The sequence below is a fragment of the Triticum urartu genome, chromosome 4A, assembly GCF_056163025.1.
Source record: "Triticum urartu cultivar PI428250 chromosome 4A, HENAU_Tu73, whole genome shotgun sequence".
In the NCBI taxonomy this organism is placed as follows: Eukaryota; Viridiplantae; Streptophyta; class Magnoliopsida; order Poales; family Poaceae; genus Triticum; species Triticum urartu.
In genome coordinates, this window is record NC_141876.1 from 465633177 (window position 1) to 465648459 (window position 15283).

Genomic DNA, 15283 nt, shown 5'->3' on the forward strand with positions numbered 1-15283 from the left:
ACTAAGTATTGGAAGATTTAATATGATGAAGATAGACCCGGGGCCATAGGTTTCACTAGTGGTTTCTCTCAAGAGCATAGGTATTTTACGGTGGGTGAACAAATTACTGTTGAGCAATTGATAGAATTGAGCATAGTTATGAGAATATCTAGGTATGATCATGTATATAGGCATCACGTCCAAGACAACTAGACCGACTCCTGCCTGCATCTACTACTATTACTCCACACATCGACCGCTATCCAGCATGCATCTAGAGTATTAAGTTCAAGAGAAGAGAGTAACGCTTTAAGCAAGATGACATGATGTAGAGGGATAAACTCATGCAATATGATATAAACCCCATTTTGTTATCCACGATGGCAACAATACAATACGTGCCTTGCTGCCCCTACTGTCACTGGGAAAGGACACCGCAAGATTGAACCCAAAGCTAAGCAGTTCTCCCATTGCAAGAAAGATCAATCTAGTAGGCCAAACCAAACTGATAATTCGAAGAGACTTGCAAAGATAACCAATCATACATAAAAGAATTCAGAGAAGATTCAAATATTGTTCATACATAAACTTGATCATAAACCCACAATTCATCGGTCTCAACAAACACACCGCAAAAAGAAGATTACATCGAATAGATCTCCACAAGAGTGGGGCAGAACTTTGTATTGAGATCCAAAAAGAGAGAAGAGGCCATCTAGCTAATAATTATGGACCCGAAGGTCTGAATTAAACTACTCACACTTCATCAGAGAGGCTATAGTGTTGATGTAGAAGCCCTCCGTGATGGATGCCCCCTTCGGCGGGGCTCCGGAAAAGGCCCCAAGATGGGATCTCACGGATACAGAAAGTTACGGTGGTGGAATTAGGGTTTTGGCTCCGTATCTGGTAGTTTGGGGGTACGTAGGTATATATAGGAGGAAGAAGTACGTCGGTGGAGCAACATGGGCCCCATGAGGGTGGACGGCGCACATGGGGGTAGGCGCACCCCCCTACCTCGTGCCTTCCTGGTTGATGTCTTGACATAGGGTCCAAGTCCTCTAGATCATGTTCGTTCCGAAAATCACGTTCCCGAAGGTTTCATTCCTTTGGACTCCGTTTGATATTCTTTTTCTGCCAAACTCTGAAATAGGCAAAAAATATCAATTCTGGGCTGGGCCTCCGGTTAATAGGTTGGTCCCAAAAATAATATAAAAGTGTATAATAAAGCCCAATAATGTCCAAAACAAGATATAATATAGCATGGGACAGTCAAAAATTATAGATACGCTGGAGACGTATCAATAGGACTGTCATGCATGGGTGCAATAGCAACAATTTCATGTTTAACATAAGGAACTATAGAAAGTTCATCTCCATAAGCATAATTCATATTGGCATATTGGCTACAAGCATAGCAAGCATCATCAAAAAGGGATATTTCAAAAGAATCAACGGGATCATAAATATCATCATAGCAATCATCCTTCGGTAAGCACGAAGGGAAATTAAACAAGGGATTTGTATTTCTGTGCCCCTGGTTCCTTAGCTCTACTCATTCATCCCCACTCTGTTAAGTTTTTCTCACTTTTCCCCACTCCCTTACCCGAAACCCTCAGAAAAGGTTATAACGGACGTTGCCGTCGAGTAAATGCCTTTGACTGTTAGCTGACGAGTGGGGCCGCGTATATGTGGGCGCATGCAAGACCGCAGTCGTGGGGTAGCACATGTCCATGGACATGCCCGAAATGTCACATCATATAAAGAGGGCAACCACCTCCATCGCCCCAACCATTTCCCCCCAAATCCCCTCCCTGCTGCATCGTCTTCCTCTCCCCCACCGGCGTCGTCTCGCTCTCCTCCACTGCCTCCACCGCACCGTCTCGCTCTCCACCACTGCATCCTCTTCCTCACCTTCACCGCCTCCATCCATCAGATGGCCGACGCTCATGGCGACGCCGCCGCAGCAGCTGGAGATGTGGTGGAGCTGCAGGGTCCAGGCGCGGTGACCGCGGATGTCGGCGGTGCCCATGGTGGTGCGGGGAAACTCGCAACCGCTGCGGATGTGGCGGGCTCCGCCTCATTGCTGTAGAAGGTGAAGGCGTCGAGCGGCGCAGTCCATCCAGATGCCCCCATTGCACCGCCTGCCGCGGAGGAGGAGGTATTTGCACTTGCTTAGCTTGTAGAGTTAATTGCTCCCTAGGTGCATTGGTTAGATTGTGATTCATACAGTAGTTTAGATGGTTAGAGTAGTTGGTTTGATGGATGGTCCAGGTTTTTTTGTAGGGTATGGGTTGGGGGACGAGGGTTTTTGGACTAGAGTTTGTTGAATAGATTCGTTGCAAAAATGCTATGTTGTGAACTATGATTTTAGGTGCTGCAATGATTGGGGTTTTTAGAATTGGGATTTGGATAAATTCGTTGCAAAAAATGCTAGATGTTGTGAACAGATTGGTATTTTTAATGCTATGATGCTTATTAGATTTGTTTTTAGTGCTCACAGATTGGGGTTTTAATGCTACTCAGTTTTGTTACCTTAGATTGGGCCCCTATTAGATTTTTCTGAATGCTACTCAGATTGGGGTTTTGAATGTCATATGCCCAAATGGAATCCATTGATTAAGAAGTTATAAATTTGATTCAATGTGTGTCAATTTGTCATATTGGGGTTTTTGATTCATTAGTATATAAATTTTATTCAATGTGTGTGCATGACCAATGATCAATGTGTTATTTGAATGTCATATTGGGGTTTTTGATCAATGTGTGTACAAATCTAATACATTGATATACTAGTGATGGATATGGTTTTTGAATGCATAGAGCTAAGGGGCGCAGAAATAAAAAATCCCACTTCTAAAACATTTCTGATATTGGGAGTATATTAGCCCTATGATCAATGTGTCATGTGTGCATATCTAAATTTTCAATTGGCTACTAGTGATGGATGTAATTGTATATTCAGGAGGATGATGGTTGGGGGGGGGGAAGAGGAAGCTGGACGACTACAACCCGTACGAGGGGGCGTGTAGTGACGATTGTGAATATGAGGTAAGCCTATCCCTTGTTCATTTAGTTCCTTTGACATGGTGTATATGAATCTATAATGTATTAATGCAATTCATTCATGTGTGCAGTATGATTCTAGAGATGATATGTACAAGGGAAACGTCGCATCCTTCACAGCCAAGGAGGTGCATAAGATCAAGGCCAAGGGAGTTGCTTCCTTCTACAATCGCAAGTTCAAGAAGTGGCACTGCCCGTACTGCACCACCAAGCCAAAGCCCAAGGATGGCCGCTTCAATCACCTTCTGTCTCATGCGGAGGATGTAGCGATCCGCGAGGAGGACTACATGATCAGGGGCAGCATGCTGCGCTCGCGAAGGCCCTGACTCCGGCATGAAGTGATGTGATGATGTTGTGATGGTGTGATGATGTGAACTGAGTCTTAATCTTTTGGGTACTTAGGGTCCGGTTACTTATGGTAAACTTAATGTGGCAGTTTATGGTGTGAACTTAATCTATGGTGATGCTAGTAACATATTATTCTATCTATATTTGTGTGTCCTTATATTTGTGTATGGTGTATGGTTAGTTTTGTTTAGATGTTGCGAACTAGAGTTTAGGTGCTGCAATGATCAAACATGTTGTTTCAGTGTTGCTTCACTGACCAGACATGTTGTTTCAGTGTTGCTTCACTGATCACACATGTTGTTTCAGTGTTGCTTCACTGATCACACATGTTATTGGTCTCATGTTTATTAATCAAATCAAATGCATGCTTTTTCCCACCAGCAAATTATCTATGTATGTTTGTGTAAATTCAAGAAAATGCAAAAAAAAACTTGGCAAACTATCTATGTTTGTGTAGGAGATCCTGTGTGCAAAATTTGAGGTGATTTAGAGGAGGTCACAAAAATTTGAATTTGAGAAATATGCTCCAAATGAGCTCCCATGCTAGGGTAAACAACCCATTTGTAATCAAGTTTTTTTGGACCTACTCTAAATGAGGCAAATGTTTTGTATTAACACCTAATCAATCTATATAGTGTAGATTCGAAGTCTCACTATTTTTTAAATTAATCTTCATATTTTTACATTTTCTTTTGAAAAATATGCTTTAATATAAAAACTATTAAAAACACGTTTAAAATATGAAAGTGTAAAACTAAGTTCAGATCCTTCTTATTCACTTTGAAATAAAGATTTGGTGATTTTTTTTATTTTTTTGAAGTTTTCAAAAATAGAAGGTAACCCTACCTCATCTCCTTGAACTCTATGAAATCTTGTAGGTGATAGCTCATATGTGTGAAGGTTTTCTCATGAAAATGACCATAGACCAAGTTTATGATTTTTGGTTGGTAACATGTCACATAAGACAACATTGTGCGCAGCTTTCATATTTTTGGATTTTTTTTAAATTAATGGTGCTCATTTGACCTCGATCGTGCCAGCTAGGGTTTCTTCATGAAAATGACCATAGACCAAGTTTGGTATTTTTCCTCGTTAGTGTGTCTTATAAAACAATGAACGGCGAAGGTTTCATATTTTTTCATTTTTTTTAAATTAGTTATGCTCAGTCAAAGCTTTCGTAACCCCGTTGACCAGCTCAAAACCCCTCTAAACCCCGCGGGGTTTTGCCTAACCCTAGCTCCGAACGTCAGCCGTCCGATCATACCCTGGCGCCAAATGACAGCCCTCGGATGTGGTCTTCTAGAAGGAATTCGGTGGGCAGGCTGCGTGCAGGCTCCGGGCCGTTGGATGGTATGTCTACAACGTATCTATAATTTTTTATTGCTCCATGCTATTATATATTCCGTTTTGGATGTTTAATGGGCTTATGTATACACTTTTATACTATTTTTGGGACTAACCTATTAACCGGAGGCCTAGCCCAAATTGCTATTTTTTTGCCTATTTCAGTGTTTCGCGGAAAAAGAATATCAAACGGAGTCCAAACGGAATGAAACCTTCGGGAGCATTATTTTTGGAACAAACGTGATCCAGAGGACTTGGAGTGGATGTCAAGCAACCAATGAGGCGGCCACGAGGCAGCGGGCGTGCCTACCCCCCTGGGCGCGCCCTCCACCGAACTACTTCTTCCTCCTATATATATTCCCATACCCCGAAAACATCCAGGAGCACCACGAAACCCTATTTCCACCACTGCAACCTTCTGTACCCAAGAGATCCCATCTCGAGGCCTTTTCCGGAGCTCCGCCGGAGGGGGTATTGATCACGGAGGGCCTCAACATCAACTCCATGGCCCCTCCGATGATGTGTGAGTATTTGTCCTCAGACCTTAGGGTCCATAGTTATTAGCTAGATGGCTTCTCTCTCTTTGGATCTCAATACAAAGTTCTCCTCGATTCTCTTGGAGATCTATTAGATGTAATCTTCTTTTGCGGTGTGTTTGTCGAGATCCGATGAATTGTGGGTTTATGATCAAGTTTATCTATGAACAATATTTGAATCTTCTCTAAATTCTTTTATGTATGATTGTTTATCTTTGCAAGTCTCTTCGAATTATCAGTTTGGTTTGGCCTACTAGATTGATCTTTCTTGCAATGGGAGAAGTGCTTAGCTTTGGGTTCAATCTTGCGGTGCTCGATCCCAGTGAAAGAAAGGGAAACGAAACGTATTGTATTGTTGCCATCGGGGATAAAAAGATGGGGTTTATATCATATTGCATGAGTTTATCCCTCCACATCATGTCATCTTGTTAAGGCGTTACTCTATTCTTATGAACTTAATACTCTAGATGCATGCTGGATAGCGGTCGATGTGTGGAGTAATAGTAGTAGATGCAGGCAGGAGTCGGTCTACTTGTCATGGACGTGATGCCTATATACATGATCATACCTAGATATTCTCATAATTATTCGCTTTTCTATCAATTGCTCGACAATAATTTGTTCACCCACCGTAATACTTATGCTATCTTGAGAGAAGCCACTAGTGAAACCTATGGCCCCCTGGTCTATTTTCCATCATACAAGTTTCCAATCTATTTTATTTTGCAATCTTTACTTTCAATCTATATCATAAAAATACCAAAAATATTTATCTTATTATTATCTCTATCAGATCTCACCCTTGCAAGTGGTCGTGAAGGGATTGACAACCCCTTTATCGCGTTGGTTGCGAGGTTCTTATTTGTTTGTGTAGGTATGAGGTGACTCGCGCGTGGTCTCCTACTGGATTGGTACCTTGGTTCTCAAAAACTGAGGGAAATACTTACGCTGCTTTGCTGCATCACCCTTTCCTCTTCAAGGGAAAACCAACACATGCTCAAGAGGTAGCAAGAAGGATTTCTGGCGCCGTTGCCGGGGAGATCTACGCCAAGTCAAGACATACCAAGTACCCATCACAACTCTTATCCTTCGCATTACATTATTTGCCATTTGCCTCTCGTTTTCCTCTCCCCCACTCCACCCTTGCCGTTTTATTCGCCCTCTTTTCCTTTCGCCCTCTCTTTCCGTTCGCTTTTTCTTCGCTTGTTTGCTTGTGTGTTGGATTACTTGCTTGTCACGATGGCTCAAGATAATACTAACTTGTGTGACTTTGCTAATACCAACAATAATAATTTTATGAGCACTCTGATTGCTCCTCTTACCGATGCTGAATCTTGTCATGAAAGATCCGTTTTCTGGCCTTCCTAGTGAAGATGCCGCTACCCATCTAAACAACTTTGTTGATTTGTGTGATATGCAAAAGAAGAAAGATGTGGATAATGATATTGTTAAACTTAAGCTATTTCCGTTTTCACTTAGAGATCGTGCTAAAGCTTGGTTTTCATCCTTGCCTAAAAATAGTATTGATTCATGGAATAAGTGCAAAGATGCTTTTATCTCTAAGTATTTTCCTCCCACTAAGATCATCTCTCTTAGAAATGATATTATGAATTTTAAGCAACTTGATCATGTTGCACAATCTTGGGAGAGGATGAAATTAATGATACGTAATTGCCCTACACATGGTTTGAATTTATGGATGATTATACGAAATTTTTATGCCGGATTGAATTTTGCTTCTAGAAATCTTTTAGATTCGGCCGAGGGAGGCATGATACGTCTCCAACGTATCTATAATTTTTGATTGCTCCATGCTATATTATCTACTATTTTAGACATTATTGGGCTTTATTTTCCACTTTTATATTATTTTTGGGACTAACCTATTAGCCGGAGGCCCAGCCCAGAATTGATGTTTTTTGCCTGTTTTAGGGTTTCAAAGAAAAGGAATATCAAACGGAATCCAAACGGAATGAAACCTTCGGAAATGTGATTTTCTCATCAGATAAGATCCAGGAGACTTGGACCCTCCGTCAAGAAAGCCACGAGGTGGTCACGAGGGTAGGGGCGCCCCCCTAGGGCCCGCCCCCTGCCTCGTGGGCCCCTCGAAGCTCCACCGACGTACTTGTTCCTCCTATATATATCCACGTACCCCCAAATGACCGGGGACGGAGCCAAAAACCTAATTCCACCGCCGCAACTTTCTGTATCCACGAGATCCCATCTTGGGGCCTGTTCCAGAGCTCCGCCGGAGGGGGCATCGATCACAGAGGGCTTCTACATCATCATCCAAACTCCTTCGATGAAGTGTGAGTAGTTTACTTCAGACCTACGGGTCCATAGCTAGTAGCTAGATGGCTTCTTCTCTCTTTTTGGATCTCAATACAATGTTCTCCCTCTCTCTTGTGGAGATCTATTAGATGTAGTCTTCTTTTTGCGGTGTGTTTGTTGAGACCGACGAATTGTGGGTTTATGATCAAGTCTATCTATGAATAATATTTGAATCTTCTCTGAATTCTTTTATGTATGATTGGTTATCTTTGCAAGTCTCTTCGAATTATCAGTTTGGTTTGGCCTACTAGATTGGTTGTTCTTGCCATGGGAGAAGTGCTTAGCTCTGGGTTCAATCTTGCGGTGTCCTTTCCCAATGACAGAAGGGGTAGCAAGGCATGTATTGTATTGTTGCCATCTAGGATAACAAGATGGGGTTTTTATCATATTGCATGAAATTATCCCTCTACATCATGTCATCTTGCTTAAGGTGTTACTCTGTTTTTAACTTAATACTCTAGATGCATGCTGGATAGCGGTTGATGAGTGGAGTAATATACTAGATGCAGAATCGTTTCGGTCTACTTGTCTCGGACGTGATGCCTATATACATGATCATACCTAGATATTCTCATAACTATGCTCAATTATGTCAATTGCTCAACAGTAATTTGTTCACCCACCGTAGAATACTTATGCTCTTGAGAGAAGCCACTAGTGAAACCTATGGCCCCCGGGTCTCTTTCTCATCATATCAATCTCCATCACTTTATTATTGATTTGCTTTTACTTTATTTACTTTACCAAAAATACCAAAAAATATTATTTATCATCTTTAGAGAGCAATCTTATGAAGAAAAACTTGAATTGGAAGTTTCTATCCCTAGAAAACTTTCTGATGAGTGGGAACCAACTATTAAGATTAAAATTAAAAATTATGAGTTTTATGCTTTGTGTGATTTGGGTGCTAGTGGCTCTACTATTCCCAAAACTTTGTGTGATTTACTAGATTTCCGTGATTTTGATGATTGCTCTCTAAACTTACATTTTGCGGATTCCACTATTAAGAAACCTATGGGAAGAATTAATGATGTTCTTATTGTTGCAAATAGGAATTATGTTCCCGTAGATTTTATCGTTCTTGATATAGATTGCAATCCTTCTTGCCCTATTATTCTAGGTAGACCTTTCCTTAGAACGGTTGGTGCAATTATTGATATGAAGGAAGGGAATATTAGATTTCAATTTCCATTAAAAAAGGGCATGGAACACTTTCCTAGAAAGAAAATAAAATTACCATATGAATCTATCATGACAGCCATGTGACGCCCCCGATTCAATCATACACTAATCATACACGCAAACGTGTACGATCAAGATTAGGGACTCACGGGAAGATATCACAACACAACTCTACAAATAAAATAAGTCATACAAGCATCATATTACAAGCCAGGGGCCTCGAGGGCTCGAATACAAGAGCTCGATCATAGACGAGTCAGCGGAAGCAACAATATCTGAGTACAGACATAAGTTAAACAAGTTTTCCTTAAGAAGGCTAGCACAAACTGGGATACAGATCGAAAGAGGCGCAGGCCTCCTGCCTGGGATCCTCCTAAACTACTCCTGGTCGTCGTCAGCGGGCTACACGTAGTAGTAGGCACCTCCCGAGTAGTAGTAGTAGTAGTAGTAGTAGTAGTAGTAGTAGTAGTAGTCGACAGTGGTGTGGCTCCTGGGCTCCAACGTCTGGTCGCAACAATCGAGTATAGAAAGGGAAAAAATGGGGGAGCAAAGCAACCGTGAGTACTCATCCAAAGTACTCACAAGCAAGGAGCTACACTACATATGTATGCATTGGTATCAAATGGAAAAGGGGGTAACATATGTGGACTGAACTGCAGAATGCCGGAATAAGAGGGGGATAACTAGTCCTGTCGAAGACTACGCTTCTGGTAACCTCCATCTTGCAGCAGGAGAAGAGAGTAGTTGGTAAGTTGACCAAGTAGCATCGTGTAGCACAATCCTAACCGATGATCCTCCCCTCGTCACCCTATGAGAGAGCGATCACTGGTTGTATCTGGCACTTGGAAGGGTGTGTTTTATTAAGTATCCAGTTCTAGTTGTCATAAGGTCAAGGTACAACTCTGGGTCGTCCTTTTACCGAGGGACATGGCTATTCGAATAGATCAACTTCCCTGCAGGGGTGCACCACATTTCCCAACACGCTCGATCCCCTTTGTCCGGACACACTTTTCTGGGTCATGCCCGGCCTCGGAAGATCAACACGTCGCAGCCCTACCTAGGCACAACAAAGAGATCAGCACGCCGGTCTAAATCCTATGGCGCAGGGGTCTGGGCCCATCGCCCATTGCACACCTGCATGTTGCGTACGCGGCCGGAGAACAGACTTAGCAACCTCCATTACAAAGGAAGTTGCGTTACGCGGTCCAACCCGGCGCGCGCCGCTCAGTCGCTGACGTCACGAAGGCTTCGGCTGATACCACGACATCGAGTGCCCATAACTGTCCCCGCGTAGATGGTTAGTGCGTATAGGCCAGTAGCCAGACTCAGATCAAATACCAAGATCTCGTTAAGCATGTTATTTTGATATAACCACGGACGCCGACCAGGGCTAGGCCCACCTCTGTCCTAGGTGGTCTCAACCTGCCCTGTCGCTCCGCCACCTGCCCCTTCAGCCCCCAACATCGGAATCACTCGCGGGTACTCCTACGAGCTGACCCGACTTAATCACCACAAGTATCATATATTATGTATAAGTATATACCGGTGATCACCTCCCGAGTGATCACGGCCCGATAGTATAGCATGGCAGACGGACAAGAATGTAGGTCCATGGATGATAAACTAGCATCCTATACTAAGCATTAGGATTACAGTTAAAGGTAACAACAGTAGTAGCAAGGACGGGCTATGCATCAGAATAGGATTAACGGAAAGCAGTAACATGCTACACTACTCTAATGCAAGCAGTATAGAGGAGAGTAGGCGATATCTGGTGATCAAGGGGGGGGCTTGCCTGGTTGCTCTGGCAAGAGAGAGGGGTCGTCAACACCGTAGTCGTACTAGGTAGCAACGACATCGGTCTCGGTGTCTAGCGAGAGAAGAGGGGAAGAAATAATAAATACAATGCAAACAAATGCATGACGATGCATGACATGACAAAGTGTGATGCTAGGCATGCCGTAACGCGGTACGAGATGGTACCGGTGAAGGGGGAAAACATCCGGGAAAGTATTTCCGGTGTTTCGCATTTTCGGACAGACGAACCGGAGGGGGAAAGTTGCGTGTTTGCTATGCTAGGGATGCGTGGCGGACGAACGGGCTGCGTATCCAGATTCGTTTCGTCGTTCTGAGCAACTTTCATGTACAAAGTTTTTCCATCCGAGCTACGGTTTATTTTATATTAATTTTAAAAGATTTAATCAATTTTAGTATTTATTTAATTATTTTAAATCAACATTATCCAGAATAGTGCATGCTGACATCGGCAGTCAACAGTGCAGTTGACTAGGTCAAAACTGATCTGTGGGTCCAGTGGGACCCATGTGTCATACACTGTTAGGTTAATTAGGGTTTAGGTTAAACTAATTACTATTTATTTAAACTAACAGGTTAATAATTGGATTAATTAACTTAATTAATTAAATTAATTAAATTTATTTTATTATTTTTTAATTCCTATTTTATTTTTATTTTTCTAAAACATTTTGGGATGGGCCCCGACTGTCATTGGGCCAGGGGCCCTAACGGGCGGTGGGTCACGGGCGCGACATGCGGTTGCCCGCAGGGGGGTGCGACGGGGCGAGGCCACCGGCTGATGGCCAGCGTGCGCCGGCGAGGCCACGACGGGACGGGGCCGTAGCGAAGCGGGCGGTCGCCGGAGGAGGCCAGAGGCGGTGTAGGGGCGGCAGGGCGCCGGCGGACGCACGATGAGTGGCGGCGTGCGGCGGCTTGGCCAGAGCAGAGCCGCGGCAGGGGACGGGCAGCGGCGGCCACGCGCGGCCATGGGCGCGTGCGGGGGCGAGGGTGCGGGGTCGCGGCACGGTCGAGGCGCGCGAGAGTGCAATCGGCGCAGGGGGCGACAGGCAGCAGTGGCGCGAGGGAGCAGCGGGGAGGCAGCGGTGGCCGCGGACGTAGCAGTCGTAGGCAGAGGCGGCGTCGTGCGCGCGCATGGCGGGGCAGCAGTGGCATGGAGGAGCCAGTGCGGCGAGCGGTGGAGCAGGAAGGTGTGGCGGGGCTGCAGGGCAAGTGCGGGCGTGAGGTGTGGTGCGAGCGCCTGTGCGGGAGGCGAGCGCGTGCGCGAGTCGGGCGGTAGCGCAGGCAGCAGGGGGTGATGGGGTGGTGCAGTCGGGCCGGTGAGTGGCCATGCGGGCGCGGGGCAGCACGCGAGCGGGGCTGCGGGACGGCACAAGCGGCGTGGCAAGGCGGTGGCCGGAGCGGGCGAGCCTCACCGCGGATGCAGGGAACGAGGCAGTGGGGCGCGGGGAGGAGACGAAGACGGCGTGACGGAGAGGAGGCAGGCCAGCGATGGCGTCCGGCGAGGTCCAGGCGGCGGCGCGGGCTCCGGACGGCGTCAGCGCGACGACGAGGACGGTCGAGCCCCTGATCCAATCGGGGGGGAGGGTGGGAGGAGTGGGGGTCGCGGGGTTAGGGTTTGCGGGGGTGAGGGAATAAGCTGTGGCCGGCTGGGCCTGGTGGGTTGGCCCAGTGGGGTTGATGGCTTGCTGGGCCGGAGCCTAGGGGGGTCCTTTTCCTTTTCTTTTTTTTGGTTAGTTTTCTTTTCTGTTTTGTGCTTTCTTTTCCTTTTGTTTATAATTTTCTATTTATTTTAGCTGCCAAGTGAACTTTGTTAATTATGAAACTTTGCACATAATTCCTAGCCAACACTATAAGGTTGTGCGAAAAGTTTGAGGCCAATTGGAACTGTTCTAATTTATAGTTGAATTAAAATGCTCTTATTTAATCTTGTTATTCCACTAAATGAATTCCAGGGGCAATTAGGGAAACCAAATGAGGTTGGTTCCAACATGTTCATTACTTAGTGAATATTTGCCACTCATCGAAATTTTTTATTTGATAGTTTAAAGAAATACTAATTTGACTTGTTATTTGTATTTGAATTTGATCTCGGTTTGAAACAAGTGAGGTTTAGCAAAAGTTTAATTATGATGACTTGGCATGATTAGCAAGGGTTTACTGTAGCTTAACTATCGGGGTGTCACAATTCTCCTCCACTACAAGAAATCTCGTCCTGAGATTTAGGAGGGGAGTAAGGGGGGAGGGATTGGGTTACGAAAATCTAACGGATCTTCTCAGTCTTGGTTGCTCTTCTCGAACAGGTCGATCCATTACATTGACGTCTTCATTTCTCTGCTCCAGGTCATCATGGTGAAGTCGTCCTTTTCTTCGGGAACTCCAACGTACTTACGAATAGGTAAGGGGCAGCTCAGCTACGACAGAATGCTTTTGAGGGAAACAATCTGGGGTTAACCTATGAAATGAGCATAAGATTATCTCTCGAGTTGAACATATAAAGTACATCGAGAGTAAGGTACGAAGGTACAATAAGAGGTTCCAAGCGGATAGATAGTTGCTCAAAGTCTGAACCATAGTGTGAAAGGGTTCAGAGCAGCGAGAGTAAGTATTGTGTCTGATACCAGAATGGAGCACTAGGAAGGTGGCTCATGAATTACCTACGAAACCAAGAGCAAGGGATAACTTTGTTAACAAGGTGTACAGGAGAGTCAGGTTTCGATCCTATGGAACTATGGGTTATGGTCCCACCATGTGGTTAAAAGTAGGAAGGTCGGTGACATCTTGCACGATCATGTAAGCAAGGCATGTCATAGGATAGTCTGTCAGTCATGTCGGCAACACATCAGTACCAAGGGCGAGGGAAGAAGAGAACCATCTTCCTGCTCGTTGAATGATGTGGACCAGTAGGCAAGATTCTCGTCTGTCGGTGGTTACCGGAATGCCATCAACAAAAGTAACAGGGTCTTTCCAACAGAGTGGTACAATGAGGTGTTTACATAAGCAGGGATATATTACTACTTATACAATATAGATCACAAGAAGGTTTAAACAAACCAATGGAAAGGAAAAGTGATTATCAGGTTTAAATAGAACAATGGAAAGGAAAATGTGTTTAAACACATATTTCAAGGGTATATTCTTCCCAAGGACAAGCAGAACATATTATCCATGACAGGATATAATGTAGAAAACTCTTTAGGTAAGGGGAGAAAAATTTCATGACATCAACCATACAACGGTGTTTGGACAATAGAGCAAGAAACATTTAGCACGGGGCTTCAAATGTTCTCGTTGAAAATTAGAGTACCACAGACATGCTTCGAGATAGCATTGCATGGTCTTCAATCAAAGGCCAGACTCTGGATACACGAAGGGATTCACCATTAAGCCAAGGAGAGGATGAGGAGGTGGCTGATGGACTCAACGATAATTATCCAAAAAGATGGATTTCCACAGTTATGTGAACAAGGAGATAAGATTTGTCGGATCAAATGATATAATGATGTATGCTCAAGGAAAAACATACACAATTAAACATTAGTGGAAAAGGGTGCCCAAAGTAGGGCCTTAGGTAGCATGATCAAATGTTAGAATGGTGATTCAGTGATCAATAGTCTAAGAATGAACGTTCAACCATTAACTTCAAAGCAATAGGGTTGCTAGAAGGGAAGAATCCAATCAGCACCATTCACCTTTTGGTATCCCGGTTAGATCCGACACGGGGACCAAGAAAGAAAGGTGATGGTGATAAGTATTACCTGTATCAAGAATTCTTAGGAGGTGGTGAAATTCTCACGACATTCTTGACATAAAAGATGGTAATACTCCAAGGTATCGAAGAATAATTGCTGGGTAGCACGGGTCTCCAGGTATAACACCAAACACGAACAAGTTTGTGTTGGAGGGAAAGCAATAGTGTTCTCGGTGATAACACAAATCATCAAGGGACAAGGATGGTTACTTGTCATCATCCATTTGGTTGATATTCTGGAAGGAATCAAAATGTTGTTTGACGACCACGACAAATTTTGTCGAGAGGCTCCACGAAGATGTAAGCGATCGGTGATGACATGAAGTCAAAGGAATGATGAAGCGAAAGGTTATTGGAACCATGGGTATGATACAAACTCAAAATCAAGTTTGCTGTTCAGGGAGAAATGATATGACGAGGAAGACCGACGCAAGATTAGCTCACCGTCGAAATTTGTGCTCCGGGAAAAAGGACCAGGTAGCACAGTTAAAATTTTAGCACAATAATGATATAGCCGGTCAGGCTAGGAATGACTTGAAGGATTATTAAACTCTTAAGCAACGAAAATTACTTAGAGTTATTGAATCGGAGTGTGGACTCGGTTCAGTTATCGGTGTCCTTGAGTGTTTAATAACTCAGAGCCCATGAAAAACTGTAATCAGTGAGAATGTAGTACTTGATGAAGAACTCATAGGAAGTTATGCAGTTCCAAGATAATCTCGAGATACTAGGGGGTAATACTCGAAGACAGATCAAAGTAGAGGTTGGACTGGGGTATTGCTCTGCAGAAGACAAGTACTTCAACTTGTCCGAGAAATGGGATCCAAGAAGAACATATGGTCGGAACCACGATTGCAAAGGATCAATTCACCGATACCAAAGGATATTATATCAAGGAGTTAGTTATTATTACAAGAAGCTACCATGATAGGAT